Raw genomic sequence first — 26,328 nt, forward strand, 5'->3', positions numbered from 1 at the left:
CTCCGGAGGCCGCAGGGAGGTGGGCGCGCCCACTGCGGCCTCCGCGGGGGAGGAAGGGGCACGGCTGGAGAAGGAGGTCGCTTCGGGCTCGAGATTAGAGGCCCTCTGAGGGTGAACAACCTGCGCAAGGCGGCGCCATATACAGTCTTAAAATGAGGAAGAAGACAAGCTTTCGCTGCGCAAGTAGATCCAGGGAGCGTGCAGCCGGGTGAACGTTCGCCCCCCTCAGGTCTGCGCGCAGTGGTTGCGCCTCTCCCCGAGCCTGCGCAGTCGGCGCCTCGTAGCCTTGGCGGTCTGGACCCCTTGTCGGCGTCCCACGCTGCTCCCCTCCCCCACTGCCGCGAAGCTCCCGCCCGAGCCGACCACGTGCCGGGAGCCCGGCTGGGAGAGCCCACTCCCGCGCCCCTTCCGGGCCCACGACCGCGCCGGGCTGCGGCCCATCGCCCCAGTGCCTGGTAGCCTAGTTTTCTCGTTTGTCGTTTGTTCATTTATTATTATTATTATTATTATTGTTTTGGCCCGTAATGGGTAGGAGGTATAAAGGGACCTATCACTGATGTTAAGGGGAGAGGGTACCGCTTGGGTTTTAATAAGCGTTTGTGGAGCTCATTTATAAGATACAGTTCTAAGCACTTAAATTTATATTTCATTGATAATCTATTTATAATAATCTCACTTAAGGCTCCCAACAACTCTAGGAAGTAAGTGGTAATTGTACTCCTTCATTATAGATGGAGACAGATTAAGGAACTTGTTCTTACTGCTAACTGATATGTCTGGAGGTTTGAACTCATTCTGCAAACTCCACGCGCCTTTGCTGTTCCACTCTGCAGCGATGCTGCTGCCTAGACACTGGAAGATTGGAGCAGAAAGACTTTCGAAACTCTTGGAAGTTATGAATATATGTGTTCCTGTGTTCAGTAATACACATTTATCAAGCACCTACCCTAAGCCAGCCACCTTGCAGGTGAGGGCTAGAGGCTAACAGCCTGTTTCATAGCACCCATCCCGATTATATAATTAGCACCCATCCCGATTATATAATTTAAGATTCCCCCTCCCCCACAATACACCCCTCTTAAAAAAAAAAAAAAAAGCTGTATTGATGCTGGAATTTTAGAGCCACTACCAAAAATACCCTTTTTATTTTGCTGTTTTACTTCAAAATCCCGAAAGTGTTCATGCTTAAAGCAGCAATTTTTCCCAACCTCACCCCCAAGAGATTTAGAAAAAGTCCAGGGTGGCCCCTGCCCTCCCTCTGCCCCCTCCTCTGTATTTTTAACAAGACCCCAGATGACTGATGAAGTTGCTAGAGAAATTACGGTGAGTGAAGCACTGGCCTAGAGGTAAAGTTAATTGACCTTCTAAGTTGTGCTCTATCAAGTACAAAATCAACTTGGAAGATTCTGAGAACAGAATAAGTGAATTTAGTAGAAGTGAATGTTCTTACCCAGGGCAAACACAATGAAGTCTGAAATGACACTTTGTTTCCTTTGGGAAGGCTTCCCTGACCCCTCTCCAGCCAAGACTGTTCTCCATTCCATGTACCTTGTATGCTGTAGCTCAACACTTAACCGTGTTGCAGTTGCCCACAACTTGTCTGAATGTCCCACTATGAATAGAGTATCATAAGTGAAGGAACCAGGTTTATCTTGCATATCATAGTTTCTCTAGTGTCTGTGACTTAGGGCAAGTCACTAAAACTTTTTTTGAATTGCCTTATCTGTAAAATGGGGCAGTATTACTTAGAGAGTAGTATTGAGAATCTCAAATAAGAAAATTAATATGGAATACTTTTTAAAAATGAAGAACTATATGAATAAGGGATTATTAGGATTACTATAATAACAGTGACGATTACTAATTACTCTTTGTATCCACAGCACCTAACATTGAACTTGTAAGAAGAGCCTGGACGTATCTTTTGACTGGCTGAGAAACTTATTTGTTATTTAATAATTTAAACCAATAGAAGCAAGTTGTATTACCTTTAGAAACTGGTGTGGGAGAAGGAGTTTTATCCAATGATAGGAGTCGGCCAAGAGAATTCTGTCTATAATCTCTACTATGTTAGCAGAGCTAAAAGTGGCATCAGTTATTGAAACCCATTGATAAGCTCCAAATTTCATTGACCACATTCTAACTCTTCTGTATCAAACCCTTTTAAATATGGAGTTTTAGACAGCATGCAGTAAAAGGAAACCAACTGAAAGCATGGATAATTCATAGGATGCATGCATAGTTAAGGACTGTCTTTTTCCTTAAATTGTTTTTCTTTAGTTTCTGCTCCATCTCTAGGTGCTTACTTTTTCAATCTTGAAGATATTTAGTGTGTTGAAATTGTTCGGTAAAATGATCTCTTAAACATAAATGATTATTTAAGAATAGGACTGTTAAGAAACTGATAGCCTCAGCTTATGCTAAAAATTAAACCCTGCTGACAACTGCAGCAGACAGTTTAATTTTTAATTCCTGTAAGAGAATTATTCATATAAGCTTATTTCTACTCTAAGGAAATTTAGGTTTCTTAGTGCTAATTTTGTGTAGCAATTCCATACGGTGATACAGAAGGTAGAGAAGTACAGTGGCACACTAGAGTGTTGTCGTAAACTCAAACAGCCTCAAGCTGAATTCTGATCTTGTAAGCATAGTGCCTATCTTTACACAGTACTACAAGCTGTAATTCATAAACCTGAATAGCAACATCTAACAATGAGAGATTATAGTACTTTTGAACTGTGCATTTGTGTAACAAAATTTCAAATTACCCATTTACATTAAAAATATATTTTTGAACTATAACTTATCTACTAAATTACTGTTACATTAAACCTTTCAAGACATTCATGTTACACTGTTAACTAATGCTTTGCAGATGACCTTCGAAACTATCACTTTGATCTAATCCACCCACTTGCTCAAATTTTCTAATTTTTATACTCACCCTGCATCTGAGAAAATTAACTTGTTAGTGTCTCCTGATCACCCTACATGTGTATCTTAATTTTCTTAATTCTTCCTCTTTCCTATCTTAGTGTTTTGTTTGTTTGTTTTCACTCTTGTTGCCCAGGGTGGAGCCCAATGGCATGATCTCAGCTCACTGCAACCTCCTCCCGGGTTCAAGAGATTCTCCTGCCTTAGCCTTCGGAGCCACCCCCCCCCCAGGCTAATTTTTGTATTTTTAGTAGAGGTGGGGTTTCACCATGTTGACCAGGCTAGTCTCTAACTCCTGACCTGGTGATCACCCGCCTCAGCCTCCCAAAGTGCTGGAATTACAGGAGCCTCCGCACCTGGCCTCCTATCCTAGTGTTTTTAACCTTCCTTAAAATCTAGTCATTATTCTTCTCCACCTACCACCAGAACTGTACAGATGGAGGTGGCGTATGCATGTTGTGACCATGGGGTGGAAAGCCACATGACAAGAATAGTGGAGCAGAAGGATAGGGACCTGGGTCCTTGATGACCTCATATGTAGCCGTTCCAGACCTGGACTGTGTACTTCCTGGACTGTGGTGACATGCAGGAAAAAAAAAAAATGAAACAAATGGAAAAACACATTTAGGTAAACCACTGTAGTTGAGATTTTGTTATATGTAGCTGAATATAATCCTAACTCATGCAAAATCTGAATTAGAAGTTAGTGGTTTCTCGTAATTTCTCCCAACTACAGGCTTCCCTTGGGAGACAATTTTCTGGATTTCTGAATATCTTGAGAACAGAGGTGCTGGTTTTGTCTGAAACTATCTTTTCAGTGATGTTTGTGTAGTGAACAGCGTTCCAAGGTAGTAAAAATGACTCCCTCTGGAGAGAAGAACAAGCATGATTACTACCCATTATAAAAGAATCAGGTTCTCTAAGTACTAGACTGGACTGGACTGGACCATACTAATACTATACTATGCTATACTATACTGTACTATACTATACTATACTATACTATACTATACTATACTATACTATACTATACTATACTGCAGTCCATTGCCAGTACAAGTATTATGTGGCATCTTCATGTTGGCATATGGGAATTGGGGTTCAGAACAGCAGCACAAAAATTAATACTGTTGCTCTGGTCATTGCTATTGCCATGAGTAATAAATTATCCCTTAACATAGGAGTCTTGAGTCTAATACTAGCATGATGAAACTGTGGCTGGCTAGCTTATTAGCTTGCAAATAGGGTAAATTTTCAGATTGTTTAAGGAACCTGGAATAGACTGCATAGACCTCAGATGACTGTGGGCAGCTCTCTGAAATAGGGCCACGCTAGTTACTTGGAGGAACTTTCCAGCGGGAAAGCAGACTTATTTGTGTGTACTTTGTGGTTGGTTGTCCCAACAATGGGAGTCAGATAATTAGAAAAGTGGTAAGAAATTTGTCCCTGAGGCTGGGCGCGGTAGCTCACGCCTGTAATCCCAGCACTTTGGAAGGCCAAGATGGACGGATCATGAGGTCAGGAAATTGAGACCATCCTGGCCAACATAGCGAAACCCCGTCTCTACTAAAATACAAAAAATTAGCCAGGTGTGGTAGCGCACACTTGTAGTCCCAGCTACTCAGGAGGCTGAGGTGGGGGATTGCTTGAACCTGGGAGGCGGAGGTTGCAGTGAGCCGTGATCACAGCACCGCACTCCAGCCTAGCGACAGAGTGAGTTTGTCACTGAGTTCAGCTGAAGTGATTAATGATATCACCTGGGCGTTAGAAGGCAGTCAGCTCCAACTCAACTCACTGACCAGAATTGTTATAGATGATAGAATTGCAACAGATGTCAGATTCTGAACCATCCCTAAAACATCCAGCTATGCCTGGATTAATGCCACAAACCAAGTAGAAGGGTCAAATGAGAGTCTTAAGGAGAAAGCCACTGACTTTCCAAGGTAGACCCTGTTGGTTTATGGTATTCAGAACTCTGGGTGTCGTCAATACTTTGTCCTGCTGCTTGGGTATTGTTGATAGTCCCTTAATTAAGTGCTATATGAGACAAATGGAATTAAGCCTCTATACATCAGGTTAATCACAGTGGTCAATGGAGTCACATATTCATATGAAATTTTGAGTTCTACCAAGAACGTGTAAGGGTGGGTGGTTAGAAGAGGAAGATCTGTCTTGGTCCTGAGTGTCCCTGCATAATCTTGCTAAGTATGCCAGATTGCAAGTTTTACCTGTCTCCTGAGACTGAGCATTTTTGCAGCTAGACACATAGACAATTAAGTGGGTCAGGGTAACTGTACAATGACTCTTGTGTAACTGCTCAATATCAGGGTAAGGGAGATTGGCTTGTTTGCTGCTAGTTCAAGAAGTTTGGACCCTTGGATCTGGGTTTCTCTTTTGCAGTGCAACCCACTAAGTGTGCAGGGGGCATCTGGGTCCATTATATATTCCCTGTGGGAGTTGGGGGCAAGAGGAACTGACAAATATGCTGATGCTCATGCTGCTTTCTGTGCTATAAGCAATAAAGTACTTTGTCTCCTAACTAGAATTTTTGTGACTTCTGCCAGCATCCATGAAACCAGCAGATTAATTTATTAGCTTGCAAGAAGGGTAAAATCTTAAATGCTTTACAGTTCATGACAAAATGTAGTCATCCCTCCCTCAGTAAACGTGAAGGATTGGTTCTCAAACCTGCTGCATATGTCAAAATCCATGCATACTCAAGTCCCACTGTTGATCATACGGAACCACAGTATAAAAAAAGCTGGCTCTCCATATACATGGGTTTTACATCCAGGGAATGCTGCATTTGGTTGAAATGCAATTCCACATGGTTCAAAACTGTTTTGTTCAAGGGTCAACTGTAATGCCAAAGCATTGTAAGCAATGAGAATTTTTTTATATTGTAAACCCACAGAATCTAGGAGTCATCCTAATTTGAATGAATAAAATATCAAAATTAGGATGACTCCTAGAATCTTTCTCATCATAGGTGGGAAACAGAAAATTCCTAGGAAATTTTACATAAGTTTTGGATAGGTTTAACTAGAAAACTCCATTGGATTGATAGTGGTCCTGTTTCTCTGGAGAACCCTTTCTAATGCAACCGTAGTAAAAGGATCAGTACTATGTCACTTAAGAATAAACTGAGAGCTACATAACTGCAGTCTGCTACACTGAAGCTCTCCCATCTTAAAAATTTTCTTTCAACTCTTGTGACACTATAGACACTAAAGAAGGAAATAACTGAAAAGGTCACTTAATTTTTGTATTTTGCTGTTTTCCTTTACAATATATTTCCAAGTACTTTAAAAGTACTTATAGCAAGCAATGAAGACTTTTGCTCTTCCCAATAGAAAATTATTCAGTGTCTTTATAATAAAGATTTACCAGAATTTAGCTTAACACATTTTACTCTACTAAACAAAAATTTTCCGTTTGTTTCCTTTATTACTCACTGCTTTCCATTACAATATACTTGCAAATGCACATTACCTAGGTAGAGGGTTGAAGCAAGTTTAATTGGATCATTTTATTTCTTCATTTTATTATCTTAAAATTTTAGGATAATAGGTATTCCCTAAAATTGTAGATTCCCCATAAGTTAATTTGTAAATTGAAATTTGGTTTATTAAAATTATATTTTAAATCATTTAGAGACTACCCTTGATGGAATTTTATGACTTTAAAAGTGCTTTCCCTAAGTTCTCTTTTGGTGCCCAGCAAAGTTCTGATGAGTTTTTCTTTCTTTCTTTCTTCCCTCCCTCTTTACATGCCTTTTCTTTTTTTTTTTTCCAAGAACAATCATATTTTCAAGACTTTTGTTAACAACATAGATGAGATCCTAGGATGGTTTCTGTAGTAAGAATTTTGTGAATTTTATGAATTTTAATCCCTAAAAATTTGGAGCGTATTTTACTGGGAAAAAAAATGTTGAGCCTTACATGTAATAAAATTACTCTATTTTTCAAATGTTTAATGACAACTTTATACTTTTCTGATTAATGTTCATAGTCAAAATGTTATACAAGGCAACTGTGCTATTAATAATGATTGTAACATAAATGATGTAGGGAAGTCTCTCTTGGCAGACCGATCACTTCCCTTTTATACTGTTTCTACCTTATCATTTCTGAAACAGGAGTTTTCATGCTTCAGTGTATATAAAAACTCCCTGGGAATTGATTTATTATGCCAGTTCCTTGGCCTACCTTCTATATTTCTGAATTGGAAGTTCTGGACTGAGATGTGGGGAGTCTGCATTTTAACAAACTTCTCAAAGTAATTCTGATATAGATGAGCCGAGATCCACTCATTGACTAATGCTTGGTATCCAAACATTTTCTGCACATCAGGGTAGCCCACTTAGATTTTTAGCTTAAATTTTCTTATAAATTGAATCATTTCGCTCATGTTAACTGGGTAAGTTAGTGGGACCTGACTTCTGCCTTTTGCCACTAGGCACCATGATAGTTTGGAATGGATTAGTATTTGTTTATTTTTATTATTATTTTTTTATATTACTTTTCAGATGGAGTCTTGCTCTGTTACCCAGGTTGGAGTGCAGTGGCATGGTCTCAGCTCACTGCAACGTCTGCCTCCCGGGTTCAAACAATTCTCTTGCCTCAGCCTCCCGAGTAGCTAGGACTACAGGCATTCACCACCACGCCCAGCTAATTTTTGTATTTTTAGTAGAGTCAGGGTTTTACCATGTTGCCCAGGCTGGTCCTGAACTCCTGACCTCAGGTGATCTGCCCACCTCGGCCTCCCAGAGTGCTGGGATTACAGGCGTGAGCCACCACACTTGGCCAGGAACGGATTATATTTGTAGCTACGGTTGAATGCATAAAACTTTGAGTTGTAGGGAATTTGAGTTTTGTTTTATATGTCATTTAATAGAAAATAAGAAAATACAGACAAAAAGGAAATAAATTTTTATCATGCATCTCTCTTCCCAGCCCTTAATATCATTTTGTTGCACACACTTCCTTACTTTTGAAATACACATAAGTTGGTCGGGCGCAGTGGCTCACGCCTGTAATCCCAGCACTTTGAGAGGCTGAGGCGGGCAGATCACCTGAGGTCAGGAGTTTGAGACAAGCCTCACCAACATAGTGAAACCCCATCTGTACTAAAAATACAAAAATTAGCCGGGCATGGTGGCGCCTGCCTGTAATCCCAGCTTCTTGGGAGACTGAGGCAGGACAATCACTTGAACCTGGGAGATGGAGGTTGCAGTGAGCCGAGATCGCACCATTGCACTCCAGTCTGGGTAACAAGAGTGAAACTCGTCTCAAAAAAAACAAACAAAAAAGAAATACACATAAGTCTATGTAAGCAGGTGAGGATATATGTTGTAAAACAAAAATTGGGACTTACTGTTTATATGCTGTCTTATAAATACATAATGTATTAAATTTGCCTTTCCCCTCTCAATAATACATTTCTGTATAAATACATGCAAAAACATTTCATGCATAAATTAAGATTTAGCCTTTTACCTCGTTGCACTTCGGAGAGCAAGATGGGTCACCAGCAGCTGTACTGGAGCCACCCGCGAAAATTCGGCCAGGGTTCTCGTTCTTGTCGCGTGTGTTCAAACCGGCACGGTCTGATCCGGAAATATGGCCTCAATATGTGCCGCCAGTGTTTCCGTCAGTAGGCGAAGGATATCGGTTTCATTAAGTTGGACTAAATGATCTTCCTTCAAAGCATTATCCAAGGCCATCTACTCAGTGAAAAACCATGATAGTTCTTTGTACATAAAATAAACATTTGAAAAATAAATAAATAAATAAAAATTAAAAAAAATAAAAAATAAATAAATTAATTAAGATTTAACTAAACCCTGTTAGATTAAAAAACTTTTGGCTGTTTCAAATAGTGCTTTCTTTAAATCTATTAAAATACGTCTTCATGCTTTGGTCCAATATTTAGCTTAAAAAGCTTTTGATGCATAGTTATCTCTATGTCCATTAGAATTATAAAAGTGTACATTATTGAAGCATAGGGGACAGTGGTAACTATAGTTTTTGTCGGTTTACTACCTTTTTTTCTTTCTTTCTTTCATCTTCTGGTTCTTTGGGTGAACTATAACTCCTAACATCCTGTTTGGCCACTCATCCTGGGCCAGGATCCTGGTAGGGTTGTAAAGCACATAGCCTCCATCCTCCCATTCCAGGCGTGTGCTTGTAATCCAAATTGGGCCAGAATATTTTCCCCAGACATTGCTGACAGAGCAAACTGGAGAAACTTACTCTATTTGCTTTTGGCTGTCTTCCTTGACCTTGAGGAGAAGCCTGTTTGTACAAAGAGGAACTGAGAAAAATATAGAGGGAAGTAAAGAGATATAGATGATAGACAGAGGGAGAGCTAGCTAGTTACCTAGCTAGAAAGAAAACATTTGAGCCCCTGGATTAAGCCATGCCTGAAAGCTAGCACTGCCTCTAAACTCCCCAGTTATATGGGCCAATAAATTCTCATTTTTTGCTTGAACTAGTTGATATGGATCTCTCTTACTTATAACCCAAACAGCTTTTATTATTACATAATGCAAATTCAAAATAAAATACAAAAATTCACTCTTCTTATCAGTAAATTAAGTGTTATACAAACTAATTGCGTATTATGTGGTCCACAATTTTAAACATGTAAGCTCTTAAGCTTACATGATTTATCACTCGCTTCTAACTAAGTAAACATCTAACTTTGTAGGAATACTGTACTTTAGCAAAACATGATTTTTTTCAGAGACTGAATATTTAGATAAATAAAAAGTTTCTATGACTTCACATTTCAAAATTTCGTCCTATAATATTATTCTAAATGCTCAAGGTGCAGTGAAAATATGGTTGCAGTTATGAAAGTTCAGTTTACTCAGCTTTTCAAGAACACATTAATGTGCAAAGACACTATTACACAACTTTGCTTTGCAGTTGCACTTTTCGCATTGGAGAGAACTGTTCAATCATACTTTTGTCATTATATCTTAATACTTGCATAGTTTTTGACACAATTGTTGTACAATAAAGCTACAGAAATATGATTGGCATTACTTTATAAACTAAGGACACAAGCACTGTTACATCTCTTATTTTTCCCATTTCTAGTTTGAAGTTTCACATGCCGTATTAACTGGAAGGATTGTATCCCTTCCTAAACATCTTTCCTCTCAAATTGTCGAAGAACTCTAGGAGATGACAGAATTAAAAGCAGGTCTGTCCTGTGAACAGATGGCACTGAGGTCCGCAATAGCTCTTCACTGCCACAAGGTGTCACAGAAGGAAGAGCTTGCACAGACTGGCCACCCTCTGCTGTAGGGAGACCCTTGCTGGTCCAAACCCCTGTCTAAATATCAGTAACATCCCTCTGTAGTTCATTCCCATTCCCTGAGGATCATCTGTTATTTTCTAAAACACAGCCAGCCTGTGAATGTTGCTAGATCCAGAGAAACATGTAGGAGTAAGTATTGCCAATGTCCAAACCAGCCCTATCCCATGAATGCTTAAGTCCTTACCTTCTTTTAGAGGGTTGGGGAGAGCTTTCAATTTTTATATAATTTTTAACTTTCAGAATAATTGCAACAATAGTATGAGAAACTTCTGTATACCATTTCCCCAGATTCGCCAATTATTCACACACACGTTTTGTTTTTGTTTTTGTTTTTCCTAAATGTAGGTTGGAAACATTTCAGTGTGTATTTCCTAAGAACTAAGACATTCCCTTACATAATCAGATAAAGTCATCAAAATTAGGAAATCTATATAAAACTTATCTAATTCAGGGTTTGTATTAAAATTCCTACAAACTATCCCAGTATATTTTTACAGCTAATTTTTCTGCTAATTTTAGATCCAATCCAGGATCATATATTACACTTAGCTGTGATGTCTGCAGAAATACCACAGGAGTGATGATGTGTCCTTAGTGACCATGACAGGAGATGCATTAATCTATTTTCCTTGTCTGTCGGTCTTGTTAACTTTGAAAACTAGGTCAAGGTGGTGTCTACCAGGTTTCTCCACTGCGTAGTTTTCATTTACCGCTTTGTAAATAAATTATTTGTGGTAATAGACTTTAAGACTCCCCATGTGGTTCCTTAGTGTTCCTCAAAGAATGGTTAGATGGCTTCTAAGAATGGATGTACCAACAGAGTTGAAGAAGGTGGCATTTTTATGATCTTGCCTCAGAAGTCGCATAACTTTACCTCTACAGCCCTTCTTGGATGAAGCAGTCACAAAGGTGCACCCACATTTAAGATGGGGGGACATAGAGCCCACTACTCCAATGTCAAGGCAACATTTCAGAAAAACATTACGGATTGAAAGGATTATTGCAGCCATCTTTGAAATGCTCTGTTGGCCACACTGGGCAGTACCATGCCTACTGAATCATAGCCACTTACTCCCAGCAGTAACACCCCTCCCACTGTGTCCAGTCTGCTTAATTTTAGGCCTCTGTGAACCTTCTTAAGATTGGCATTCTCAAGAGAGCCCTGGGATTAACATCCAGTGAATTTGTTGGGGCCCAGTTGTCTCATGTGCCTCTTGCTGCCACCGTGCAGTGCAGCAGATAATGAGGGGTGGCACCCTCCTGTGAGTCATGTTAGCAAAGAGAACAAAGGCAAATAAAAAATGTTGCCCTTTATCCCAGAGCCACTTAGAAACAACAGTTGACTTTTTTTCTTCTTCTTTTTCTTCGAGATGGAGTCTCATACTGTTACCCCAGCTGGAGTGCAGTGGTGCGATCTCGGCTCATTGCAAGCTCCACTTCCTGGGTTCAAGTGATTCTCCAGCCTCAGCCTCCCGAGTAACTGGGATCACAGGCATCCACCACCATGTTCAGTAATTTTTTGTATTTTTAGTAGAGATGAGGTTTCACCACGTTGGCCAGGCTAGTCTCGAACTCCTGACCTCGTGATTCACCCGCCTTGGCCTCCCAAAGTGCTGAGATTACAGGCATGAGCCACAACACCCGGCCCAGCAGTTGACTTTCCAACCTCCTTTATTTTCAGTTATCTTTGGATGCCACTTGTACACACTGGTCCTAGGATCTATGCACAACTCATAGTTCACTTTTCCCACGCTCTGCCCCAAGGCCATCTAAATTCCAAACTATGTATATGATTCCTGAGACAGTGGAAACTTTTGGAACTCCATGTTCCAAACATAGAATAGAACTCTATGTTCTACTCCTTGAATGGGCTGAAGCTTTACAAATTTTCTACTTGTAAAGTGTGTTTAGTAGCTGTGGGGATAAGAGGTTGGTGACCTCTTAGGTAGTAATCTGCCTCATCATATTGATCTAGAATGAGGTAGCCAAAAATATATGTTTTTATGAAAGAATATTATATATATATGTACACTACAAATTGGCAAAAGAACTTGAATTCTTTTGAACTTTTCAAAAGAATTTGAAAAGACACTTCAAAGAAGATTGGCAGATGTCAGGTTCTTTAAAAGGTGCTCAACCTCAGTCACTAGGGAAATGCACATCAAAACCACAATGAGATGCCACTATACACCTGTTAAAATGACCAGCGTTAGAAAGACTGATCACCTCAAGTGTTAACAAAGACGGGGGGCAATTTGAGCTCTTATGCACCATTGTTGAGAATGTAAAATGGCACAACCAATACGGAAAACAATTTGACAGTTTCTTATAAAAGTTAAACATTCGGCGGGGCGCAGTGGCTCACACCTGTAATCCTAGCAGTTTGGGAGGCCAAGGTGGGTGGATCACCTGAGGTCAGGAGTTCAAGACCAGCCTGGCCAACATGGTGAAACTCCATCTCTACTAAAAATACAAAAAAAATTAGCCAGGCATGGTGGTGGGCACTGTAATCCCAATTACTTGGGAGGCTGAGGAAGGAGAATCGCTTGAACCCAGGAGATGGAGGTTGTAGTGAGATCGGATGGCACCACTGCACTTCAGCCTGGGCGACAAAAGCAAGACTCTTCCTCAAAAAAAAAAAAAAAAAAAAAAAAAGCACAGTATCATGTGCCTATAGTCTCAGCTTTTCGGGAGCCTTAGGTGGGAGGATCACTTGAGCCCAGGAGTTTGAGGCCAGCCAGGGCAATCTAGCAAGTCCCTGTCTCTAATTTTTTTTTTTAAAGTTAAACATACATCTATCTTGTGATCCAGCCATTCCACACGTAAGTATTTATTTAAAAGAAATAAGAGGTTATAAACATACAAAGATTTGTACATGAATGTTCACAGGGGCTTAATTTATAATAGCAAAAGACTTGAAAAAACCCAACAATCTGTCCATTAACAGGTGAATGGCTAAACAAATTGTGATATAGCCATGCAGTGTGATAGCATTCTGCATTAAAAAACGAACTATTGATATGTGAAGCAACATAGATGAGTCTCAATTGTGCTAAGTAAAAGAAGCTAGACAAAAATAAATACGTACTGTATAATTTCATTTATATTAAATTCTAGAAAATGCACTTAGTGATAGCACTTCAGTGGTTGCTTGGAGATGGGAGGAGCAGTGGGAAGAGCAGAAAGGGAAGGATTACAAAGAGGCAAGGGGAAACTTTTGGAATTTATGGATATATTCATTATTGTGATTGTGTGGATGATTTCATAAGTGTATATGCAGGTCAAAACATCAAATTGTATTTTTAAAATATGTGCAGTGCAGCATGTTGTACAGAAATTATACATCAGTTAAACAAAAAGAGTACTAAGTATATATCCATTACACATGCTTATAATATGAATATTTCAATTCACAGGCTGGAGGATAAAAGTAAAGTCATATTTCTTTATTTTATTTATTTATTTATTTATTTATTTATTTATTTTGAGACAGAGTCTCGCTCTGTCGCCCAGGCTGGAGTACAGGGGCGCCATCACTGCAACCTCCGCCTCCCAGGTTCAAGTGATTCTCCTGCTTCAGCCTCCCGAGTAGCTGGGATTACAGGCACCTGCAACCACGCCCGGCTAATTTTTGTATTTTTGGTAGGGATGGGGTTTCACCATCTTGGCCAGGCTGGTCTTGAACTCCTGACCTCGTGATCCACCTGCCTCGGCCTCCCAAAGTGCTGGGATTACAGGTGTGAGCCACCGCACCCGGCCAAGTCATATTTCTTTTTAAGAGACTCCCATTCCATCTATTCTTTGATCTCTTCAGGATCTCCATTGTGATACATTTAAGAATACTGAGGTGTGGCCGGGCACGGTGGCTCAAGCCTGTAATCCCAGCACTTTGGGAGGCCGAGACGGGCGGATCACGAGGTCAGGAGATCGAGACCATCCTAGCTAACACGGTGAAACCCCGTCTCTACTAAAAAATACAAAAAACTAGCCGGGCGAGGTGGCGGGCGCCTGTAGTCCCAGCTACTCGGGAGGCTGAGGCGGGAGAATGGCGTGAACCCGGGAGGCGGAGCTTGCAGTGAGCTGAGATCTGGCCACTGCACTCCAGCCTGGGCGGCAGAGCGAGACTCCGTCTCAAAAAAAAAAAAAAAAAAAGACTACTGAGGTGATTTGTCTAAAAGGGCCATAGTTACATGATGAGGAAATGTAATGGTCTGCTGAAGCAGCCCATTTGCTGCTGCTGTTACTATTCCCATCAAGGAGTCTTCAAGGTGCCAGGTAAGGAGAGGCCCTGGCGTCAGCCACATGCTCTGCCCAGAACAAGTGCTGTCGTCTCAATGTACATCCAAGAATATACATAGTCTATTTCTTTTAACTGCACACAGATTATGTGCTCCATGTAAATAACCAAGGACATTATGGCCTAGAAAAGCAGTGCTGTCAGTGATAGTATAATTCTCAAAATCTAGATCTTCAGTAATAAATAATTTCATAAGAGGGCCACCACCTAAGTTTTCTTCTATTGAAAATCTTTTCTATTTCTCTCTCTCTCTTTTTTTCAGGGAAGGATCTAAATCTACATTTAGTCAATGTTTATTGTTCTCCATAATCCTTAAAATCCTAGGCTTTAGCATCTGTCATAGATTTCAGTGACCTCAGACTAATCTCTGAGAACAATGGATGGTTACTTGCTTTATTTTTATAAATAATTTCATAAATTTTTTTCAAATGAAGGGCATCAAGTCCAAATGCTGTCTTCCTCTCTAGGGAGTGAAACTGCCATTAACTGTGCAAAAGGGCAGGGCATACCCTGGTTGAAACAAATACGTATGTTAAGTTTTCCTCAAAGAAGCGTCAGACACCCCGGGGACAAGAACTTGGAACTGGCCTTGGGATAGGTAGAGGATTGGCCTCCCTGTATCTTCAAGTGATGGAAATGCAGAGGTTCTCATGAAGGGGCCCCCAGAACCTGTGCTATCTCAGTCATCCTTCCCCAAGGGGAGTTGCTCTGTAGATGCTAAATTCAAACAGCTGAGTTAGGAGTGGAAGTTCTTCATGCATAAGGGAAGTCCAGGGGTCAGAGCAGCCAAGGTTCTTCAGCTCCTTAATATTTTTAATATTAGACACACAAACAAAAAGCAGTCTGGGAGTTTGTAAGAATAGGCTAGCCAATCCAGTGACCCCTACTCATAGCTAGATGTGCTTCTTCTAGATGAATTCCAGTGGCAGAGAAGACGGAGGGAGTTCCTCTACAGTGATTGCAAGACCGAAGATGTGAGTTTGCTACCATTTGTCATTCAAAGCTGCCTAAAAATGTAGGGGCAGCTATGTGGTTGGGATCTTCAGAACTGCTTTGTTACTGTCCCAACCACTGTTTAGGGCTCTGTAAACTAAGTCCACTCCTCTCCTTTGGCATACACTCGCCTGCTGAGACACAAGCAGGAGCTAGAACCCATTGTCCATCCTCTGTCAGTTAGGAGGGGCTTTGAAATGCTGGCCACACAGGGGTTTTTGTGAGTTTCCAGGCCTTCTGCTCCATGGATGCCAATACATTTGGAGGATGATGCCAAATAGCAGCCTGAAGAATAGCTGGGAGAGCAATGGCCAACATACAAAAAAACTCCTATGGTGCTTGCCCTGGCCTTTTCCTAGTTGTGGCAGTTGTAGATTTTTGACACATTCAAGATGGCCATACTATGAAAGCCAGCACAATCAATTATGGGCCATTTTGAGGGCACTGGGGCTCACATGTTGATATGATTAGGCTTTGTGTCCCCACCCAAACCTCATCTTGAATTATAATCCCCATAGTCCCCACTTGTCAAGGGAGAGGCCAGGTGGAGGTAATTGAATCATGGGGGTGGTTCCCCCATGCTGTTCTTGTGATAGAGTGAGTTCTCACGAGATCTGATGGTTTTATAAGGGGCTCTTCCCCACTTTGCTCAGCACTTTTCCTTCCTGCTGCCTTGTGAAGAAGGTGCCTTGCTTCCCCTTTGTCTTCTACCATGGTCATAAGTTTCCTGAGACCTCCCCAGTCATGCTGAGCTGTGGGGTCAACTAAACCTCTCTTATTTATACATTACCCAGTCTCGAGCAGTTCTTTATAGCAGTATGAAAATGGATTAATACACATGTCCACAGTTACTTGTTTTATGAACTTAAATCTTTTTATAGTAAATATAAAATTCCTGTGCCAGAGTTCCCTATGGACTACCAAAAAAAGCAGTTACGCAGGTAGGTGTCATTTTGGCTTCCAGCAGCTTACATGTTGAAATTACCCAGACTTAGGGAAGTGCTTTTTGATTCCACCAAAAAGCTAAAGAATCTAAATGAGGTATAGATGGGGCAAAAAACCTCTAGTTAGCAATAAGCTTTTCCAAGGAAGGGTTAATGGGGGTCTGAGAAGAGACTAAAACCCCAAATTTAAACACTTATGATTATCTGTGCTCTGTGGTCCATAACACCAGTTATCAAAGTTGTATGTAATACTTTATATTTCATAGTACAATATAATTCTGTGAATTGCAGTTTTGAAAAATCTATAAAACAGAACAAGCCATTGAATCAGCTAAGATGCTTTGGGCTGAATGTAACTGAAATCATAATTCAAAATGGCTTAAGCAATAAAGACATTTATTATCTTCTTAACAGGGAATCTAGAATAGGGTAGACTGCAGGGTTGGCTGATGCAGCAGCTCTGCAGTTTTGTCAGAGCCAGGTTCCTTAGATGACATTTTCTACCATCCACAGAGTTAGTGTCATCCTAAAGTTGGCATCAATTAGGGCAATGGTCGTCCTTCTTCTCATCTAGTAAGACAGAGGAAGATATGATGGGGTCTAAGTTGTTCTTGTCAGTTTCCTTGGCCAGACTTGATCATGGGCCCATGCTGAACTGGTAATTGTGGCAATGGGAAAGACATGCACTTCTTAGTTTAGAATACAGAGGTTTCCATCTTATGCTGAGAATGGGTTGCACATGTAGAGATATGGATCCCTTCAGGCCTTAGGGCTGCCATTTGTTCTTGCCCCAAAGCCACTGTCACATCTGACCAGTCATCTCCAAGCAGAGCGGCCTCTTCCTTTTATCCTACAGTGCTATACAAGCACTATTTTTTTTTGTCACATCACACACACACACAAAAAAAGCTGGAAGCATTGGCTTAGGTGGTGGATACAGTCCCTTTCCAGAAGTATGGGGATGTGTAGACTAGAAGTATATCTCTTACTGATATCAGGGTAAGAAGGAAGAAGGGAGCATGGATAATGCATAGAAAACTTCCATGCCCACATGATATAAATAAAATCCAAATCTGATAATCATTTATTAGACTTATAAAAATTAAGTCAAAATGTCCTCAAAAGAATTGATTGAAAAAATCCTTAAAATGGTGAAGAAGAGTGCCAAACCAAGAAAGGGCACTGAATGAATGTAAAGTCTTTCAAAGTGCGATTGTTTTAGGTAAAGCAATCTGATGAATTTTTCTATTTTCGTATTATGTACAATATGCTTATGTTTCAGTATCTCTCATGTACTTTCATGATTTTGATAACTTTAATAGAGTATTTAGATATTTTATTGTTTAAGAGTAGACAATACTTAGAAAGCATTCATCCATGTCAGGCAAGAACTGTATTAATTCATTTAATCTTCACTATAGGTCCATGAGGATATACAATTTTTAAATCCATTTTGCAGATGAGAAAATTGAGAAATAGAGAGGTTAAGTAATTTTCCCAAGAAAACACAGCTAGTAAGCACCAGAACCTGTGACTGAACCCAGAAAATTTAGTTTCCAAATTGTGTTTCTTATAATTTGATTCAGGATGCTCTGGAAGACACAGAGGTCTAATCCAGTGGGTACTAAACTTTTGTCTATGAGCCACAATAAAAAAATAAAATGTTTATTATAACATAATGCACACACACTAAAAAATCTTAAAACAATACTTACTAGGGAAGCAAGCATTCTGCTATTTCTGTTCCATTCCATTCTATTCTTTGTTCTATTCTTTAAAAAGTCAATTGTGACCCACGAAATTAATTCTAGAACTAGTAATGGGTCATGATAACCAATTTTAAAAACGCTGGCAATATAATAGGATTGATTACAGCGATTGTGGTGATGACTTAGATGCTCAATGGTTGTTTTAGTCTGTTTGGGCTGCTATAACAAAATGCCATAAACTGAATAACTTATAAATAACAGAAAGTTTTTCTCACAGTTTTGAAGGCTGAGCAGTCCAAGATGAAGGCACTAGCAGATTCAGTGTCTGGTGAGGGCCTGTTTCTGGTTCATAGACAGCCATCTTCTCTCTGTGTCTTCACATGGTCAAAATGGAGAGGGGGTTCACTGGAATACCCTTTATAAGAGCACTGATCCCATTAATGGGGGCTTTATTCTCATAACCTCATCACCCCCCAATAGCCCCACCTCCTGATACCTTAGGGGTTAGGATTTCAATATATGAATAAGGAGGGTTAGGGAAGAAACTTCAAACCATAGCAATGGTCATTTTTGAGCCAGAGGTCTAGTTCAGGAAAAACATGGAGGTGGCAGGCCGAAGATTAAAGGCATAACTGGGTTCCAAAGCAAATTACTCTCAAGTTTCCAAGAGAACTTTGAAGGGTTTTGAGTTGTGAGTAATTAACTGGATATAAGATCTGGAAGTCAGTAGCAAATAGTAGAAAACCAATCAAAGGTACGTAGATGAGACCACTGGGGAAGAATGTGTGAAGTGGGAAGATAAGAGGCCCAGAACAGAACTGCAAGGAACAGCAGTGTTTATAAGAGGAGGTGAAGAAGTGCCTGTTGGAGAGGAAACTGTGGCAGCATTGGAGTAGGAGGAGGCCACGGGGAAGCATGGTGTCAACGGAGGCACAGAAGCCAAGAGGGGCTGGAGATGTCGCTGGTGTCAGCTGCAGCAGAGTGATCACATATCAGAGGTGCTGAAAATTGATTGTTGGATCAGTATTTATGATTCAGTAGTGTATTAGTTTGTTCTCATGCTGCTAATAAAGATATACCCAAGACTGGGTAATTTATAAAGAAAAAGAGTTTTAATGGACTTACAGTTCCACATGGCTGGAAAGGTCTCACAATCATGGTGGAAGGCGAAGGAGGAGCAAAGCCATGTCTTATATGGTGGCACGCAAGAGAGTATGTGCAGGAGAACTGCCCTTTATAAAACCATCAGATCTCATGAGACTTTTTCCCTATTACAAGAATAGTACAAACAAATGGACAAAAATTCCATGCTAACAGATAAGAAGAATCAATATTGTGAAAATGGCCATACTGCCCAAACTAATTAATAGATTCAATGCTATTCCCATCAAGCTATCATTGACTTTCTTCACAGAATTAGAAAAAACTACTTTAAATTTCATATGAAACCAAAAAAGAGCCATATAGCGAACATAATCCTAAGCAAAAAGAATAAAGCTGGAGGCATCACACTACCTGACTTCAAACTATACTGCAAGGCTACAGTAACCAAAACAGCACAGTATTAGTACCCAAAGAGATATGTAGATCCATGGAACAGAACAGAGGCCTCAGAAATAACACCACACACCTACAACCATCTGATCTTTGACAAACCTGACAAAAACAAGCAATGGGGAAAGGATTCCCTATTTAATAAATGGTGCTGGGAAAACTGGCTAGCCATATGCAGAAAACAAACTGGACCCCTTCCTTACACCTTACACAAAAATTAACTCAGGATGGATTAAAGACTTAAACATAAAACTTAAAACCATAAAAACCCAAGAAGAAAATCTAGGCAATACCATTCAGGACTTAGGCATGGGCAAGTACTTCATGACTAAAACACCAAAAGCAATGGCAACAAAAGCCAAAATTGACAAATGGGATCTAATTAAACTAAAGAGCTTCTGCACAGCAAAAGAAACTATCATCAGAGTGTACAGGCAACCTACAGAATGGGAGAAAATTTTTGCAATCTATCCATCTGACAAAGATCTAATATCCAGAATCTACAAGGAACTTAAACAAATTTACAAGAAAAAAAAACGCTATCAAAAAGTGGGCAAAGGACATGAAGAGACACTTCTCAAAAGAAGACTTTTTTTTTTTTTTTTTGAGACGGAGTCTCGCTCTGTTGCCCAGGCTGGAGCGCAGTTGCCAGATCTCAGCTCACTGCAAGCTTCGCCTCCCGGGTTTACGCCATTCTCCTACCTCAGCCTCCCGAGTAGCTGGGACTACAGGCGCCCGCCACCTCGCCTGGCTAGTTTTTTGTATTTTTTTAGTAGAGACGGGGGTTTCACCGTGTTAGCCAGGATGGTCTCGATCTCTTGACCTCGTGATCCGCCCGTCTCGGAAGAAGACTTTTATACAGCCAACAAACATATGAAAAGAAGCTCATCATCACTGGTCATTAGAGAAATGCAAATCAAAACCACAATGAGATACTATCTCATGCCAGTTAGAATAATAGTCATTAAAAAGTCAGGAAACAACAGATGCTGGAGAGGATGTGGAGAAATAGAAATGCTTTTACACTGTTGGTGGGACTGTCAACTAGTTCAACCATTGTGGAAGACAGTGTGGCGATTCCTCAAGGATCTAGAACCAGAAATGCCATTTGACCCAGCAATCCCATTACTGGGTATATACCCAAAGCATTATAAATCATTCTACCATACAGACACATGCACAGATATTTGTTGCAGCACTGTTTACAATAGCAAAGACTTGGAACCAACCCAAATGTCCATTAACGATAGAATGGATAAAGAAAATGTTGCACATATACAGCATGGAATACTATGCAGCCATAAAAAAGAATGAGTTCATGTACTTTGCAGGGACATGGATGAAGCTGGAAACCGCCATTCTCAGCAAACTACCAGAGGAACAGAAAAGCAAACACCACATGTTCTCACACATAAGTGGGAGTTGAACAATGAGAACACATGGACACAGGGAGGGGAACATCACACACCAGGGCCTGTTGGGGGGTGGGGAACAAGGGGAGGGAGACTATTAGGACAAATACCTAATGTATCCAGGGCTTAAAACCTAGATGATGGGTTGATAGGTGCAGCAAACCACCATGGCCCGTGTATACCTATGTAACAAACTTGCATGTTCTACACATGTATGCCAGAACTTAAGTAAAATTTAAAAAAAAAATAAAAAAGAACAATAAGGGAAAAAGCTGTCCCCATGATTCAGTTACCTCCCACTGGGTCCCTCCCATGACTTGTGAGTATTATGGGAGCTATAATTCAAAATGAGATTGGAGTGGGGACACAGCCAAACCGTATCAAACAGCTAGGGGGAACTGCCATTCATCTTATTACCCTAAGCTTTCTATTTTCCTTTTCAGTTTCTAACTTCTCCTGCTTTAGCCTACATACCTGGCTGTCAGCCTCTTTTCTTTTCCTGATTTCTGATTCCTCTGCTGAGCATGGTTCTGCCTGAAATCCAGCCTAACTCAGAACATACAGCCCACCAAGCCCTTACCTGTGATATATTCAGTGTCTACTGTGGGGCAGGTATATATTTTCCCCTTCAGGTAATCTCACAACAATCCCACAAAAGACAATTTTTCCTCATCTTACAGATAAGACAACAGGCTTAGAGAAGTGAAGTGACTTCTTCCAAGTCCCTCCCAGGACAAGAATATTGGTCTGTCTGGCTCTGCAGCCAATGATTCTACTACCTAACTTACCTGTACACTGAGCCCCAAAGGGCCCATCCTGTCTTTAACCACCTTTCTCAGGTGTCCAGGCCTGGAGCTCCTTCCCCAAGCCTCATTAGCTATTGGCTAGATTTTTGTACAACTCTAATGGACCTTGGACCACAGAATAGTTAGCCAAGTGACTCCAGGTATTGTGACCATCCCAAATTACCTGCTGCTGTTTCCCTCTCACCTAAACCAATCCAGTGTTTGTTTTTTATTTTAAACTTAAAAGAGTGATTCTATAATTATGCATTGTTAGAAATCTGTAAGTCACAAAAAATTAATCAAGGTATAAAGAACACCACTAAAGTATTAAATCTTTCACAGACCATGAGCAGATATCATTGCCGTTAGTACTTCCAGACTGGTATGAAGTTCCCTGTGCTGTGCTCTTCTGCTCCCTCCTCCACTTCCTCAGCAGCCTGCCAGTGAGGACCTAGCATGCTCTGGCCTCACTCCTCAAGAATTATGACACTGAGGGTCTTAATTGACCACAAAACTCAATATGAGATGAAAATATGAAGTAGCTACCAGAAAATTGAATGCCATTTTAGACTGCATTAATAAAAAATTGTGTCTGGAGAAGGTTTTGGAGTATTGCACCTACAAACCATCTATAAACAATTATAAAACAATGAAGGCCGTGTGCTCAAAGTAGTCAAAAACTAAAATAGAAGGAAAAATAGGATAGAGGAGGAGATGGCCTTTGAAATGGGCCTTGAAATCTTGGTAGAATTTTGATAGGTAGAGATGGCAGTCAGACATTCCAAACTGAGTTAATGTGTTTTTGGTTTTGTTTTAATTTTAGAGACAGGGTCTCACTCTGTCACCCACACTGGAGAGCAGTGGTACAATTATGGCTCATTGCAGCCTCAAACTCCTGGGCTCAAGAGATCCTCCCGCTTTAGCCTCCAGAGTAGCTGGGTCTATAGACATAAGCCATCATGCCCTGAGGGTCAGCTGCAGCCCTGTTTTAGAAATAGTATGGACTCAGGGGCTAGAATAGCAGCCAGAATTCTAGCTTTCTCTTTCCCCTCATTGTTCTCTTCATGTGTGCTTCGTTCATCTCTTTTTGCAGATTGGCATCCTCTGCTTCTTGAATCCCCATGCAGAAAATATGGCTACCAACAGCTTCTGAATCTACCTGCAGAGAGACTGACTGCTCTGTTATTTTCCCAGCATCTGTGAAGAGACTCTGACTGTCTAAAATGTTGGTATAGTGATCACCCCAGGGTTAAGCAACCATGACTGGTGAAAAGGAAAAACGTTATGAACCTGGCTGTTCAGAGCCACCTGAGGAAGCTTGTAGGAGAAGGTGTCAGTTTACAGAGAGAGGGGAGGCCTGGGCAGATGATACAAGAGGTGCCCATTACATCCCTCTGGAGGTGAGCTGTCTAAAATGGTAGGCACTGGCCACATGTAGTTACTTAATTGTAAATGTAAACTTCTTAAAATTTCCTTGGACACATTAGCCTCATCTCAAGTGCTCAATAGCCACATGTGGCCAGTGGCTACTGTATTGAGCAGTAAAGATATAGAACATTTCCCTCATTGCAGACATAGTGAACACCTCTCCTCTAGAGTTATTTTTGGTTCTACCAGCAAAAGCCCAAGTGTTCCAGCTAGAGAAACAGCAAATTTCTTTGGGACATGAACAACTAGAAAACATCTCACCTTGTCCTCCAATAACTTGGAAAGAAAGTTTTTGTTTGGAGACCCCAGAACTGGTTCTTGTTTTTTGTTTGTTTGTTTGTTTTGTTTTGTTTTTGAGACAGGGTCTTGCTCTGTCACCTAAGCTGGAGTGCAGTGGCATGATCTTGGCTCACTGCAACCTCCGCCTCCTGGATTCAAGAGATTCTCGTACCTCAGCCTCCTGAGTAGCTAGGACTACAGGTGCACACCACCACACCCAGCTAATTTTTGTGTTTTTAGTAGGGATGAGGTTTTGCCATGTTGGCCAGACTGGTCTCGAACTCCTCGAGACTGGCCAGACTCACTCGACCTCAAGTGATCCACCCACGTCGGCCTCCCAAAGTGCTGGGATTACATAGGCATGAGCCACCACACTTGGCCTGGTTCTTGATTATATCCCATTTGAACACTGAACAAAGCCTCCTAATTTCATTATGCCTGAATTCTTAGACTACCTTACCCCCAAATTTCAAAGATAATTAATTCAATCATCCATCTCATCTTCGTTATGCCAGGCTACCAGACAAATGCAATTCCTTTTAGTTAACTGTTTTGTCCAGTTTCCATAATATTCTGTTTCTTCTTCTGCTGGTTTCCTTCTCAGTCCTGTCTATTATGCCTTATCAGGACTTTACATGGCAGAGATGGCTGCTGTCCCCTAAAATTCAGCATCCCCTTTCACAGTGTAGATATGTCAGTTGAATTTGGCTGCCCAGCCAGGAACCGCATCTTCCAGTCCTTCCTGCATCCAGATTATGCCATGTGACTAGTTTTCATCAATGAAATGAGAAAGAGATTTATGTCACCTAACAGATTGGTTTTTTTAAAAGCATCATTGTTTTCTCTGCTCTCTTCCCCTGTCTGAATAGGAAGGATTCTGTAGCTTTAGGGGAAGTCAGAGCCACAAGATGGAAGGAGCTTGGATCTCCGAACTATTCCATGGAAAAAAGCTGCAGTCAATGAAGAACACCTGCAATGGACTCTTAACCTGGGGGTGACGACAACCACTGAAATGTGAGGGCTTATTCGTGAGCGTTTGTCTAGCATTACCCTAACTGATACCTAATTGATTTCCTCACATCCTCAAACTTCTTGCCTTCAATTTCTTCTCCTGCCTCTCCCCTAGCAGTCCAGTTCCCCTCAAGCTTCTGGAAGAGAGGCTGCTCATTCTTCCACAGCAGCCTAGACACCAGGGAGGCTGAGAGATGCTACTGGCGTTTTCTTTTCTTTTTTCTTTTTTTTTTTCTTTTTGAGATGGTGTCTCGCTCTGTCGCCCATGCTGGAGTGCAGTGGCACAATCTTGACTCACTGCAACTTCAGCCTCCCAGGCTCAAGCGATTCTCTTGCCTTGGCCTCCCGAGTAGCTGGGATTACAGGTGTGTGCCACACCCGGCTAATTTTTGTATTTTTAGTAGAGATGGGGTTTCACCATGTTGTCCAGGCTGGTCTCGAACTGCTGACCTCAGGTGATCCGTCCATCTTGGCCTCTCAAACTACTGGGTGTGAGCCACCACGCCTGGCCGGTATTGGCATTTTCTTAACTCCTAGTTGCATTGTTCAGACCACTTCACATGTGAAATTAATGCCATCCAACTTTTTTTTGTAGTTGGTGTTCCACACACAGATTGGCATTGACATTGTTAAATACTCTGCCTGTGCTCAGGGAGAGAATTTGAGGACAATAGGGAATATTGGCATCAGTGTCTATGGCAACCTAAAGAAATGTATATGAATTTGCGTATACATCAAGCTCTCTACTTACCATGAGGAAAAACATGAATTCTCTCCCAGTCTGGTCTCTCTTATTAGTCTCACTCTTCTTTCCCCCATCCACCAACTGCCTCATCTGTCCCATTTCCATGGGGTGTGTGGGCAGCTGAGGGAGATCCAGCATAAGACATCAGTGCTGAAAAGCCTAGCCTGGAAAAAGCAAAGGCCAAATGAGACTCCATCACAGAATTTCTAACACACATATCCAAGGTGCAAGGACCAATTTGTCAGACCTTTAGATTACATGATAATTGACTGATGATTCACTTTAGAGATGTGAAAATAAAAGTACTTTTATATTTTTGTTTTTCTGAAAATGGTCCCAAAGTTCAATGATTTTCTCGCATATCTCAAATATTACAATGCCATCGGTGATTTAAGGCCAGCACATTTTTGCAGGATATCTGAAAAGAACTTACTTTTCCATAAGGCCCTCTAAGTTTCTTTGCCGCTTATTAGATTTATAGCTGATTCTTTCAAAGTTGACTGTGACCTTGACCTACAGACAACAATAGCAAAATACAAATTTTGTGGAAGGCAGTAGCACTGTCTTTCTTGGATAAAGTCTGCATCTCCTACCAAGAAAAATTCTAAGAGGTGTTGCCAAGCTAATGCACATGGTTAAAGTAACTGCCTCACTGCCCCTTTTCTTTCTTTCTTTTGATTTTTTGTTCTAGGTTTACTGCACTTGCCTCTAGCAAGTTATGGAATTCTGTGCCACTCAAGTCCTCTATCTGTTGCAAAAATGTGCATCCCAAGATGGTGCTCTTGAGCTGTGGTGGAACATCTTCAGACAGACACTATGGGACCCACAATGAAGCAATTGAGAAAAAGGACACCCCTAAAGAACCACCAGGGTGCAGCATTCCTGAGTGGCAGAAGCCATGCAGGAAA

General features: G+C 40.9%; 1 long non-coding RNA gene and 1 pseudogene across 6 annotated transcripts in view; one reads left to right on the forward strand and one right to left on the reverse strand.

Moving 5' to 3' along the window:
- The first annotated feature begins 288 nt into the window (after positions 1-288).
- On the forward strand, positions 289-8,757 carry LOC135970518 (small ribosomal subunit protein uS14-like; annotated as a pseudogene).
- LOC141410042 (uncharacterized) overlaps positions 6,699-26,328 on the reverse strand; it is a 40,003-nt gene continuing 20,373 nt past the window's right edge. The window contains exons 2-4 of one of the 6 annotated variants that reach the window (XR_012433366.1): positions 25,427-25,584; positions 18,482-18,580; positions 6,699-17,067 (exon numbers count right to left, since the gene is read on the reverse strand). This is a non-coding gene — a long non-coding RNA (uncharacterized lncRNA). The other 5 variants (XR_012433369.1, XR_012433365.1, XR_012433368.1 and 2 more) reach the window with 5 other exon arrangements.

This window comes from Macaca fascicularis, chromosome 4 (genome assembly GCF_037993035.2).
Source record: "Macaca fascicularis isolate 582-1 chromosome 4, T2T-MFA8v1.1".
Taxonomy (NCBI): Eukaryota; Metazoa; Chordata; class Mammalia; order Primates; family Cercopithecidae; genus Macaca; species Macaca fascicularis.